At 41.9% G+C, this 11,443-nt stretch overlaps 2 non-coding genes across 2 annotated transcripts; both read right to left on the bottom strand.

Annotated features, from left to right (window-relative positions):
• Positions 1-619: 619 nt before the first annotated feature.
• On the bottom strand, positions 620-691 carry trnag-ucc (transfer RNA glycine (anticodon UCC)). Its single transcript has one exon. It is a non-coding gene; the product is annotated as a tRNA-Gly (tRNA).
• Positions 692-3,000: 2,309 nt separating this feature from the next.
• trnaw-cca (transfer RNA tryptophan (anticodon CCA)) lies at positions 3,001-3,072 on the bottom strand. The gene has a single exon. It is a non-coding gene; the product is annotated as a tRNA-Trp (tRNA).
• Between the last annotated feature and the right edge of the window lie 8,371 nt (positions 3,073-11,443).

Raw genomic sequence — 11,443 nt, 5'->3', positions numbered from 1 at the left:
CTGACTGCCGCCATCTAGCGGTGCTGACTGACCGATGGCTCGGGTATCTTGGATGTTGTTAAATGACATAACTGTCCGCCCAAGACACTGATGAACAAGGGTCATAGTTTTCCCTTGTAATAATAACAACAATAGTAATTGGAGTGAATGGAAGTGGCATTTCTATTTCACTTTACTTTAGCCGTCATCGTCGCCAACATTGTTGTTGGTGAGCATGGAGAGGAGTGTATTAGCTTTTAAAGTATATTCAAGCAAAGAACACGTCAAATAAATGTAATACCGAATACTTTTGCACGCAAGTGCACATGTATGTTACAGCGCTACTGGGAGCACGGCCCACGTCAAGCAAGAGGGCGCAGTAAAGGTCTGCGAGTCAAGTGTGATGTGGGTATCCTGCAGCAGGGAGAGGAACCTTTGTTTTTCTACAGACGAAGCTGGTGCTGTGGGATACTAGTGTAAGGCCATTTATTCGTCATCTGTTCATGCGCAACGGTTCACCAGAAGTGTGTTAGTGAAAACAGCGGTAAGTGCAGGCTTAGTAGGGTCGCAATAGCTTGAATGGTGTCGAACTCCCCCGAAGCATCACAAGTGTGATGGCGGAAGCCTAGAAAGAAAACGTTGCGTTGGCCGGGAATCGAACCCGGGTCAACTGCTTGGAAGGCAGCTATGCTCACCACTATACCACCAACGCCCAGAAAGTCTCTCATTCCATGACTTTTGATGCATTTCAGATCATTCATCTGACTAGATACATGCGAATAATTACAGCCTACAGTGTAAAGCTTCTGATTACAGACAGGGCGTGTTGAGTGTGCTAAGTAACTTGCTAAATTCACTAACAAACAGTCGCTGCTCTTACTACAAAACAGGTGCAAGATATATCATTCTTAGCTAAACAAACCACGTAAACAATCAATGTAACTCTTAACTAAACTAGGAAACGCGAGAGAAAAAGGCGATACTTAGCTGCGGCGACTTGAGCGACTTCTCAGCTGGCTTGCCCGAGTGTCCAGATGCATATGTGGAAATACTTCTATACAATCCATGAACATAGATTCTCGATAGATGAATACTGTTTATTTAAAGGTCAGTTTTTATTTAGCGCATAGTTTATTGAATTTACCCACCAAGGTGGAACACGGACAATGATGTATTTGATTGACAGTGTAACTTGGACTGTTGGAGTAACTTGGACACCCATTGGAATGGAAAAACAAACTCGAGAGAAAAGTGTGTGTGTGTGTGTGTGTGTGTGTGTCACCTGCTGGTAGTGATGCATTTACATAACCTACAGACTATTTGGGCTGATTGTTCCTGGTGTATTAATGAAACTTTTCAAAGCGGTGGCTTACGTAGATGACATCACAGTCATTGTTAAGAATGGCAAGGATGTACCTTACCTTAAATGACTGTCAGAAATGAATTGAGTTTCTTCAGTGGTTAATGGCTTTTACTGGGGGAACTAGGTAGAAAGCAAGCCACTGTCTCTAGCCACATTTTGGACAAATGGACAAAACTAGATGGATTTAAAAATAGACGGATAGACAGTCGGATGGCGTCTGTCTACAATATTTTAAATGATAATAGTATATGTAGTATATGCATGTGCATTATAAACTAATCTTTACATAAAAGGGGTAATACCATAATAAAATGCTGATGAGAGGAGAAGAGATCTTATTCACTGGCCAAATACATGATTTCGACAATTGTCGTACATCTTGACGGCACTTAGCTTTACTTTTCACAATGTATGACTGCACTTACTGTACTTAACTGTATACATTGGAAGTTGTAAAATGTATTATCTTGAATTGCTTTGTTTAATGTAAATTTGAATTTGTAATGTTTGATGCCTTGTACTTAACTGTATTCTTGCACTTATGTTGCAAGTCGCCCTGCATAAGGGCGTCTGCCAAGAAATAAAAATAATAATAATGTGTTTTATACAATGAGAAATTAAGAAAACCGTAAAAGAAAGGCATTTTAAACCAGGACCTCTCGCACTCTAAGAGAGAATCATATCTCGAACAAACTTACATTAGTGACATCTTTACACTAGTGCCACGTAGAAAGCGGTGCGCTCCAACAGCTGGAAACTTTCTCAGTCTCAAGTTCAAGCACCTTGTGTGTGACTGCCATCTAATGTTGCTGACTAATAGCACTATTGGACTAGAGGAGCTGGGGCTGGCAGAAATTCAGCCAGGCTTTTCTACAGGCGCAAACTCAGCTGATGCTGTGTAGGCTACTCCGTGTACGTCAATGAAAGTCTAGTGACTTCAATATACACACCCCGATGCACCCAAAGAGTGATTGTCAAAGTATGAGTGACTCGCTCCACTAGCAGCACCGACCTGCATCTCTCTGTGACACCCGGCGCCTCCGTCTGGATAAGCTGCTGGTAATGCCGAGCACGGCAGCAGATCTTGTACAGTGGAACCCTAATAATATTCCTAATAATATGGCAACATCCTGGGGGGTCGGTGTGCCGCGCCACAGTGCAGCGACCTTGGCGCATCACTAAAAGGCACCTTAGCGAGGCCTCGGAATCGCTCAAACATGAACCGAGAAATGAACATTGAATCCCATCTACTATTATTACCTAGTAGTGTTGATGTTATCTAAAGTATTTCTATACGTTATTATTAGTGTATGAATTGTGTCGACCAGGGATCAGAAAGTGAGACAGTATTGGGTAGGCGGTAATCGAAAGCACAAGAAATACATAAAAGGGAGCTATACAGCAGGTGAATAAAACACGGATTGTGACAGTCTACTGTTAATAGCCTATAACAAGGCAGATTAAAATATAACAAACGATACGGAATCTTAAAATCAAATATAATTTCAACGTGCAGGAGACCAGACTGACTTTTATGCATCCTCTCGGGTGTAGATGCATGTTACTTAGACTAACAACGTTTGCATTCTAGGATATTAATAACACTCTCCACAGCAGGAATTATTGAGTGATATTACAGGGAATGTAGAGTAAAAGACTGACCCCGACGTGATTTGAACACACAACCTTCTGATCTGGAGTCAGACGCGCTACCGTTGCGCCACGAGGTCCTTAAACTTCAGTTAACACAGGACGTCAAGGAAAAATATTGGGAACTATGGTGATGTTTTGCTAGTGACCATTTAGGTTAATGAATGGGCAACTGAAGCATTGACGTGATGAAGAAGTTAAACAGAATGCTAAAGAGATAGTGACAGTGAGCATGACACAGAACACATGGCATGACGTGAATACCAAGTTAAACTTAAAGCAGAAATTACAGAAAGAAAGAAAAAAAAACGGATACTGCACATGTGTTTGGTCTTTCCTATATCTTTAATATGATATCTCAGTAGTTTAAATTTGATACAGAAATTATTCTGGAATCCCATGAAATGGAAAATACAGTGAATATAAAACTATATTTGCTGTATTTATAACAAATATATTCCGCTTATACACTCACCTAAAGGATTATTAGGAACACCATACTAATACTGTGTTTTACCCCCTTTCGCCTTCAGAACTGCCTTAATTCTACGTGGCATTGATTCAACAAGGTGCTGAAAGCATTCTTTAGAAATGTTGGCCCATATTGATAGGATAGCATCTTGCAGTTGATCGAGATTTGTGGGATGCACATCCAGGGCACGAAGCTCCCGTTCCACCACATCCCAAAGATGCTCAATTGGGTCGAGATCTGGTGACTGTGGGGGCCAGTTTAGTACAGTGAACTCATTGTCATGTTCAAGAAACCAATTTGAAATGATTCGACCTTTGTGACATGGTGCATTATCCTGCTGGAAGTAGCCATCAGAGGATGGGTACATGGTGGTCATAAAGGGATGGACATGCTCAGAAACAATGCTCAGGTAGGCCGTGGCATTTAAACGATGCCCAATTGGCACTAAGGGGCCTAAAGTGTGCCAAGAAAACATCCCCCACACCATTACACCACCACCACCAGCCTGCACAGTGGTAACAAGGCATGATGGATCCATGTTCTCATTCTGTTTACGCCAAATTCTGACTCTACCATCTGAATGTCTCAACAGAAATCGAGACTCATCAGACCAGGCAACATTTTTCCAGTCTTCAACTGTCCAATTTTGGTGAGCTTGTGCAAATTGTAGCCTCTTTTTCCTATCTGTAGTGGAGATGAGTGGTACCCGGTGGGGTCTTCTGCTGTTGTAGCCCATCCGCCTCAAGGTTGTACGTGTTGTGGCTTCACAAATGCCTTGCTGCATACCTCGGTTGTAACGAGTGGTTATTTCAGTCAAAGTTGCTCTTCTATCAGCTTGAATCAGTCGGCCCATTCTCCTCTGACCTCTAGCATCAACAAGGCATTTTCGCCCACAGGACTGCTGCATACTGGATGTTTTTCCCTTTTCACACCATTTTTTGTAAACCCTAGAAATGGTTGTGCGTGAAAATCCCAGTAACTGAGCAGATTGTGAAATACTCAGACCGGCCCGTCTGGCACCAACAACCATGCCACGCTCAAAATTGCTTAAATCACCTTTCATTCCCATTCAGACATCCAGTTTGGAGTTCAGGAGATTGTCTTGACCAGGACCACACCCCTAAATGCATTGAAGCAACTGCCATGTGATTGGTTGGTTAGATAATTGCATTAATGAGAAATTGAACAGGTGTATCTAATAATCCTTTAGGTGAGTGTATTTGCCTTTACTAATATTGTATTTTATTTTACAATAGGTTTAATATAATAAGGTCCAAATAATAAATGTACATATTTGCACATGCTTGCTTTTGGTGAACAGGTAGAATTGGCCATTGTCTGAAAAAACATGCACTCACCTAGTTATTCACAGTTTAAACAGCGCCAGTGAATATTGGGTTTTAATGTTACAAGAGTGACGATGAAGTTATTGCGTTTAGTTGCTTTAAATAACTACAGTGGTTTGTGGATAACAGGAATATGTGCACATACAGAAAAGTTAAAAGTAACGCTGGGAAAGTACATAATCAAATCAAGTTTCACGAAAGATGATATGCTTCAGATACAACTTAATAGTAAAAATGCATTATGGTAAAGAGTTAATAGCTTTGTTGATAACCTCAACGTATGCTAATCAGTCTCTGTTTCGTGTTTATTATCATAATAATTGTAATTATTATTATTAGTAGTAGTATTCTACAATAAAACTTGCACAAGTTCGAATTGTGCCGATATGTTTTCTGCACAAGGAAAAGTATATATATTATTAAGTTACACAAGCATTGTAAAGAAACCAACAACATATAGGCACCTGGGTGTGTTCTTCCTACTTGGATAAGTAGGTTAGCCGGCTAAGTTTCAGGATAACTTGGCATTAACTCGGGATTTTCCATTCTCCGTAGCGAGTTTAAAGTTCAGCCAGCTATGTTTCCAGAGCAGCATGTCCAGCATCTCAAACCTGCTCCCTGTCAGGTTAACTTGAAGTTAGATGGCTAACAATCTGACTGTATTTCATCTGCCCAGTTAAATGACAGCTGACTGTGTCCCCCAACAATGACGGCGCCGTTCCTAACAGATCCAGTAGTGATCCAGACCCAGTAGCTTTTCTGCGAGGAATAATTCATAGAGATTATAGATTTAAATTATACAGATTAATTATTTGAGCGTTACAGGTTCGGTCGGAAAGGAATGATTTACGTAGCCGATTAATTAGGACCGCACATCAGTCATTCCGCCCTGGGCCGGCCCTGACCAATTTGATGCCCTAGGCAAGATTTTAGCTGGTGCCCCTGGCATCGCAGCCAATTCCACCACCGATCATTGTGTTCATACACTCACACAGAAACTGCATAGCTTTATGTCTTAGATTTTCTTTATTTTTGAAACAATAAAAAACCACACAAAATAAAAACAGTATGCAAGAAACAAGTGACAAATCGAATTATGAATACAATATAAATTAGTATTGCACGAAAAAACTATATTACAGACACCATAGTGCAAGATGCATAATGTAGCAGTGTTCTACAGCCTTACCGCCTTGCCTTTCTTGCAGCAAACAAGTGACATAAAACGAATTATAAATAAGTGGATGTTTCCTGCAGCACACTTGAAAGAAAAAGTACATTTCTCAAAATTATGTTATAGGTAATGGAGGTTGATGAAAGAGTTAAATAGCTGATCGATCAAAAGGTGTGATCGTTGTGGGGCATCGGTAAGAATGCACAATTCTCATTCATTCCAAACAGTGTCCCTTTACTGCATCACTAGCAATGGGCGTTAGCCTATTTTGGTATTTGTTTTGTGTGTTTTTGATTGCTTTTTGTTTTGTTTTATTAATTCACTTTAAACCTCTTATATTATCACATTATTCCCATTAAAATCACGTTTGTTTACTTTGAATGTCCCGCCCCACTTCACGGAAATGCACGAGTTTTATTTACGATTGATTGATTTAAATATACACATGGCTAATCACGCATTCATGAGAGTACCCGCTTATTCGCCAGGTTCTACGAAATTCAATAATTGACCATGAGGAGCACCTGTTAGGCTGGAGATAAAATGCTCCCGGGGTGGAGCTGGGGGGGACGGGATTGCAGAGCAACGGGAACGAAACGTGGAGCCAAAGGCGAACGAAGGACTTGATGGACAAGTAACGGAAAGGGCTAAGAGACCCAGAGGAGAGCTGAGGCGACCTCTGCAACGCTAGCGAGAGTATCCAGAGAAGGGATAGCGTACAGGCTTTTTGAACTACAGTGGTGTTTCAAAGGATAACAACGAGCAACCTGTTTTTTTTTTTTTTTACTCGGCCATTGTTTTCTTGGACTGTACATGGACATTGTAATTTCTTTGTATTGCCAAACCCGGACCAGAGCAGAAGCTGAATTTTTGTCGGAGCCCCTCATTACTTTTTACTAGGACACGTGGACTATTGCCTGCCCCATTCCAGCTCCTGGTGCTGCCGGAGGAGACCAACAGAACCCTCCACGAATGCATTTTTTAGTTTGAACTTTTTTGTCTTTTTAACATAAAGAGGAAGTCTGATGGATTTTATATTAGAGATTTGTAATCCAGTTAATTGTATACCTGTCTTGTGTGGTCTGTGGTGTGCTCCTGGCTTGAGATTCCCCAATTTAAATAACCTAAATCGAAGGGAGAATTGAGGTAGTAAATGCAAAATGGGCATATTTGGGCAATCGACAACCTCCCAATGGGTCCTAGCGGCTGTAGACAACCGCTAGGTGGTGTAGTCGTGCTTCCATAAGTTTTACCCCCCAGTGGTACTGTATAACTTCCACTCTGTGACACATCCTAGATTTTAATAGCGACAAGATGTGAAGTCATAGTGAAGAGCTTGGGAAGGTGCGGTCACGCCTGCTTCATCAATGACGGGAGCTTTGGGGAGACGGGAGGCAGTCACATTACCTTCCTGAGAGCAGTAACTGCCGAACCAACACACATTACTTGTGTGTGCCAAATACTTCTGTTTTATTAGTACCTAATTTTTCAGCACCAGTATTTAACTTTTCAGATTGTTGGAAAAAAACTGTACAGGTATTCCCTGCTAACACACAACATTGCCAATAACATTGTAGCAATATAATTTATATTGCTACAGCATTGAGGCAATGTGCTAGCAGGGTTGTTGTACTTTGGAATCGGTTCATGCTTCACGATTGGTTAATTGCCTATTTTTTTTTTTTGCCTTCATAAACAATTCGTGTATCGACTTTGCTCCCTTTTTCTTGGGATTGTGCGTCTTGTAGGCAGTCCATAGGTTGTCCCTATATTAATATATTCATGAAATTCCAACCGAAATAGCGACAGTTCTACAGCTATTTCAAACCAGAAGTTTGAATCGCTCCTGATTTCAGGAAAAGGTGTAAATAAAGAACTGTCTCGTTCTGTCCGTCCCTCCCCTCCTCAGCCTTGGATCTCTTCTGTTCTCTGCTCAACCAGTCTGCGCACCACTGAGCACAAGTGGAAGAGATCCAAACTCCCAGCTACCCTCGCACTCTACCACTCTCTACTGCCCACATTCCCCTCCTCGCTCACCTCAGTCTTACTTCCAGTCATTCTTTGAATCCACTGTCCACAACCCCCGCAAGCTTTACTCCACCTTCTCTCTCTTCTCCCCCCTCCTCCCTCATCTCATCTCACCTCATCATTTTGCCTCATTCTTCTACAAGATCACAGACATCCACAAGCTCTTCAACAGTCTCCTCTCCACTCCCACCCTGCCCAAGTCTCCCACCGATCAAGCTTCCATTTCTTCATTCTCTCCTCTCTCAGACTCTGAACTTTCCTCTCTCCTCCTAGGTCACAAACCCATAATATGTCCCCTGGACCCTCTCTCTACTCGCCTCCTGCAAGCGTCTGCTCCATTTCAACTCCCCTTCTTCTCCTCCCTCCTCAACTCCTCACTCCTCTCTGGCTGTTTCCCCTCTTGCATTTAAACAAGCTGCGGTCATCCCACTCCTCAAGAAACCTACCCTTGACCCCACCTCTCCTCAGAGGCACCTGTCTCTGCCCTGTCGCCCTACTCCCCTTCCTCTCAAAGACCCTCGAGCGTGCGGTCCACTGTCAGCTCTCTGCATTCCTTTCCCATCTCTCACTTCTTGATCCTCTGCAATCCGCCTTCCAAACACCGCTCACACCACTGAGACTGCTGTCCTGGCAGTCACTGACTCCCTCAACTGTGCTCAGGCAGCCTCCCTCTCCTCAATCCTCATCCTCCTTGGTCTCTCCGCAACATTTGACACCGTCGATCACTCCATCCTCCTCTCCTGCCTCGCTGACCTTGGAATCTCTGGGACTGCTCTCACTTGTTTCTCCTCCTACCTCAACGACCGGACCTATCAAGTGGCGAGCTTCCTCATCCACCCCTCAACCTCTCCTCACAGGCATAACCCCCGGGTTTAGCTATCCTCCCGATGGGTCACACTTCGGTAACTACCTTTTTTACTTTCATGGGGCCCTGAAATCCTCGCTGCGCCCCTGGTCATGAAAGCTGTAATGTCTGGTATCAAAATACATTACTGGCTTTCGGCTTACACACGTCATTTCAACCCACTTGCTCAAGCAGACCGAGTAAACGTTTACTCGAGGTATACGGTCACACAGAAGGAGCATCCCAAGAACACCAGTAAATGGCGTAGAAATTTTGAAAACACGCACAATTTTCCACGATCTAAGCCCACAGTTTACGTGCAAATTCTAATGTCTGAGATGATGGTATCCATGTAACATTCCGGAAATGGACGCATTTTAAAAGTGCAAGGTAACGGTCTGGTCCATTTATTGTGGGTTTCAAGGTAAAGTACATTGCTGATGGACGTTTCATGGTTAATGCAGATCAGTGGTTTCCTTTATCATTATGCTCTCTAAATTGTTGTGGGTCTGTTGTACACTGTTCAGTTTTGTACATCGTGTTTTAATCCTAACTTGATAAAACACTTCGATTCATGGCTTTGTAGCCCCACCAGTGACGTAAAAAACCACTCGGTAAGATCATTAAAACAAAGTATTAAACAAGGCGCAATGCACAAGACAGTCCTTTGCCCTGTGCAGGGCTGCGGGTAAACAACTCGTCTCTAGTGCAATAAACTAAGACCATGTAAACCCGAGAGGGAGAGGGGCATTTAATCTGTGACTCGAGCATATTGTCTCCAGTGAGGTCAATACACGCGTCAGGGATATGTATGCTAAATGTAATGTAAATATGATGGATATAATGTATATTGTGGTGGAGTTTATAAAGATAATGTCAGGGGAACTTTAGTGATGTTCTGTGTTTTCTAAATTCCAAGCAGTGGGACTTTAAGTCATAACTTTGTGAGGAATTTACATGTCTTTATAAATTATATATCATTATAAAGTAATAATCCAGCTCACTTTGCTAGCTAGCCTACTGCCAGTTGCCATCCAAATGATGATAATGATCAGCTAGTAGTTAAGTACTGCAGTAGTTTGCCAGTTGTCAGCTAATGATTTTTGATAGTATTGTATTATTTAAATTCAGTTTTTTGTGCACTACAGTATTTTCAATATTGAGTATTTTTGGTGTGGATGTTATTTTACCTAAACAGTTTATTAGTTATTGCTCTGATTTCAATATGCATAGTGCACTATTTACATTTGTATTGATTATTACATCAATTTCTTCAACAAGTACAGTGTATGTTAAAGTGCAATACATGTTCTGTGATGTGCATTATTTAAATGTTTGTGTTTATTTTAGTTTTAACTAAACATTCTCTATACGCCATAAACATGGGCACCACTAAAATGTTTTTCATCGAGAGGGGGGATGGTTCTGGGGCTACTATCAAATCTCGCATATGGCCCCCAAATGGCTAGGGCCGGCTCTGGACATCACACATTACATAGGATGGGACTGACGTTGGATGCGACTTTTCGTGACTTAAATCAAGTAACAAGTTACTAGTACACACATAGCCTCTAAGTGTACTGAGTAATGATACTCTCTCTTTCGTTCATTCGTTCCTTAGTATAATTACCTTTAGTAGTAGTAGTACTGGCCACTACTCGGAAGGTAGCGATGCGCACCAGCTTTCTCATAGTTTTGTGTTTTAGATAATGGTTCAATACGGACTCAATCCCCTTTCATGGACATGGCAGGGAACTTGCAGTTAGAACTAAGGAGTCTAATAAAACTTGGTGGTACGCAGAACTGAAGTGCCAAGTGACAGGCTATCACTTTCATTGCACACCGCATTGTCTTCTCGCAGGGAGCGAATTGGGGAAATGTTGGATTTACGGCATCATGTAGAAAGACTGAATGGTTTAGTTACAGAAAAAGATAAAAAAGATAGTGACCTTTCTTACTAGCTGAACTAACCTGCATAAAATTAAGAAGATACAGACATTTTCATGCAATTATTTCAAGTTACAGTCTGCTGCTCAGACACAGTTTGGCGCACAGATGCAACTATCATCAACTCAATTATAAACATATATCTAGAGAGACAGAGAGACAGACATGGACTACATATCGTGCACATTGTATGAAATCATGCTGGTATATGTAGGCTTGTAGATGATTGTTAAGAGGCCTATTTGGAAACATACGAAATGAGATATTACCATAATGAAGTCATGATACATGAAGGAAATGTTTTTCATGTTGGCAAAAGTACCCTGTCAAAATGAAAATGAATGAGAGAAGACTAAAACAAAGGGCTCGTCCGGGATTTGAACCCTTTGAATCATACCCCTAGACCAACGAGCCACATAGCACAGGTTTCTGTGAAAACTAGTTAACATCGGTGCCACGTAGAGAGTTGTGCGCTCCTCTATTTGAACACTTTCTCCTTCAAACATTGCATGAGTGTCTGACTGCCGCCATCTAGCGGTGCTGACTGACCGATGGCTCGGGTATCTTGGATGTTGTTAAATGACATAACTGTCCGCCCAAGACACTGATGACCAAGGGTCATAGTTTTCCCTTGTAATAA

This window comes from Amia ocellicauda, unplaced genomic scaffold (genome assembly GCF_036373705.1).
Source record: "Amia ocellicauda isolate fAmiCal2 unplaced genomic scaffold, fAmiCal2.hap1 HAP1_SCAFFOLD_112, whole genome shotgun sequence".
Lineage (NCBI taxonomy): Eukaryota > Metazoa > Chordata > Actinopteri > Amiiformes > Amiidae > Amia > Amia ocellicauda.
Note: the sequence above shows the minus strand (reverse complement) of the source record. Positions and strands in the feature narration are given on the sequence as shown.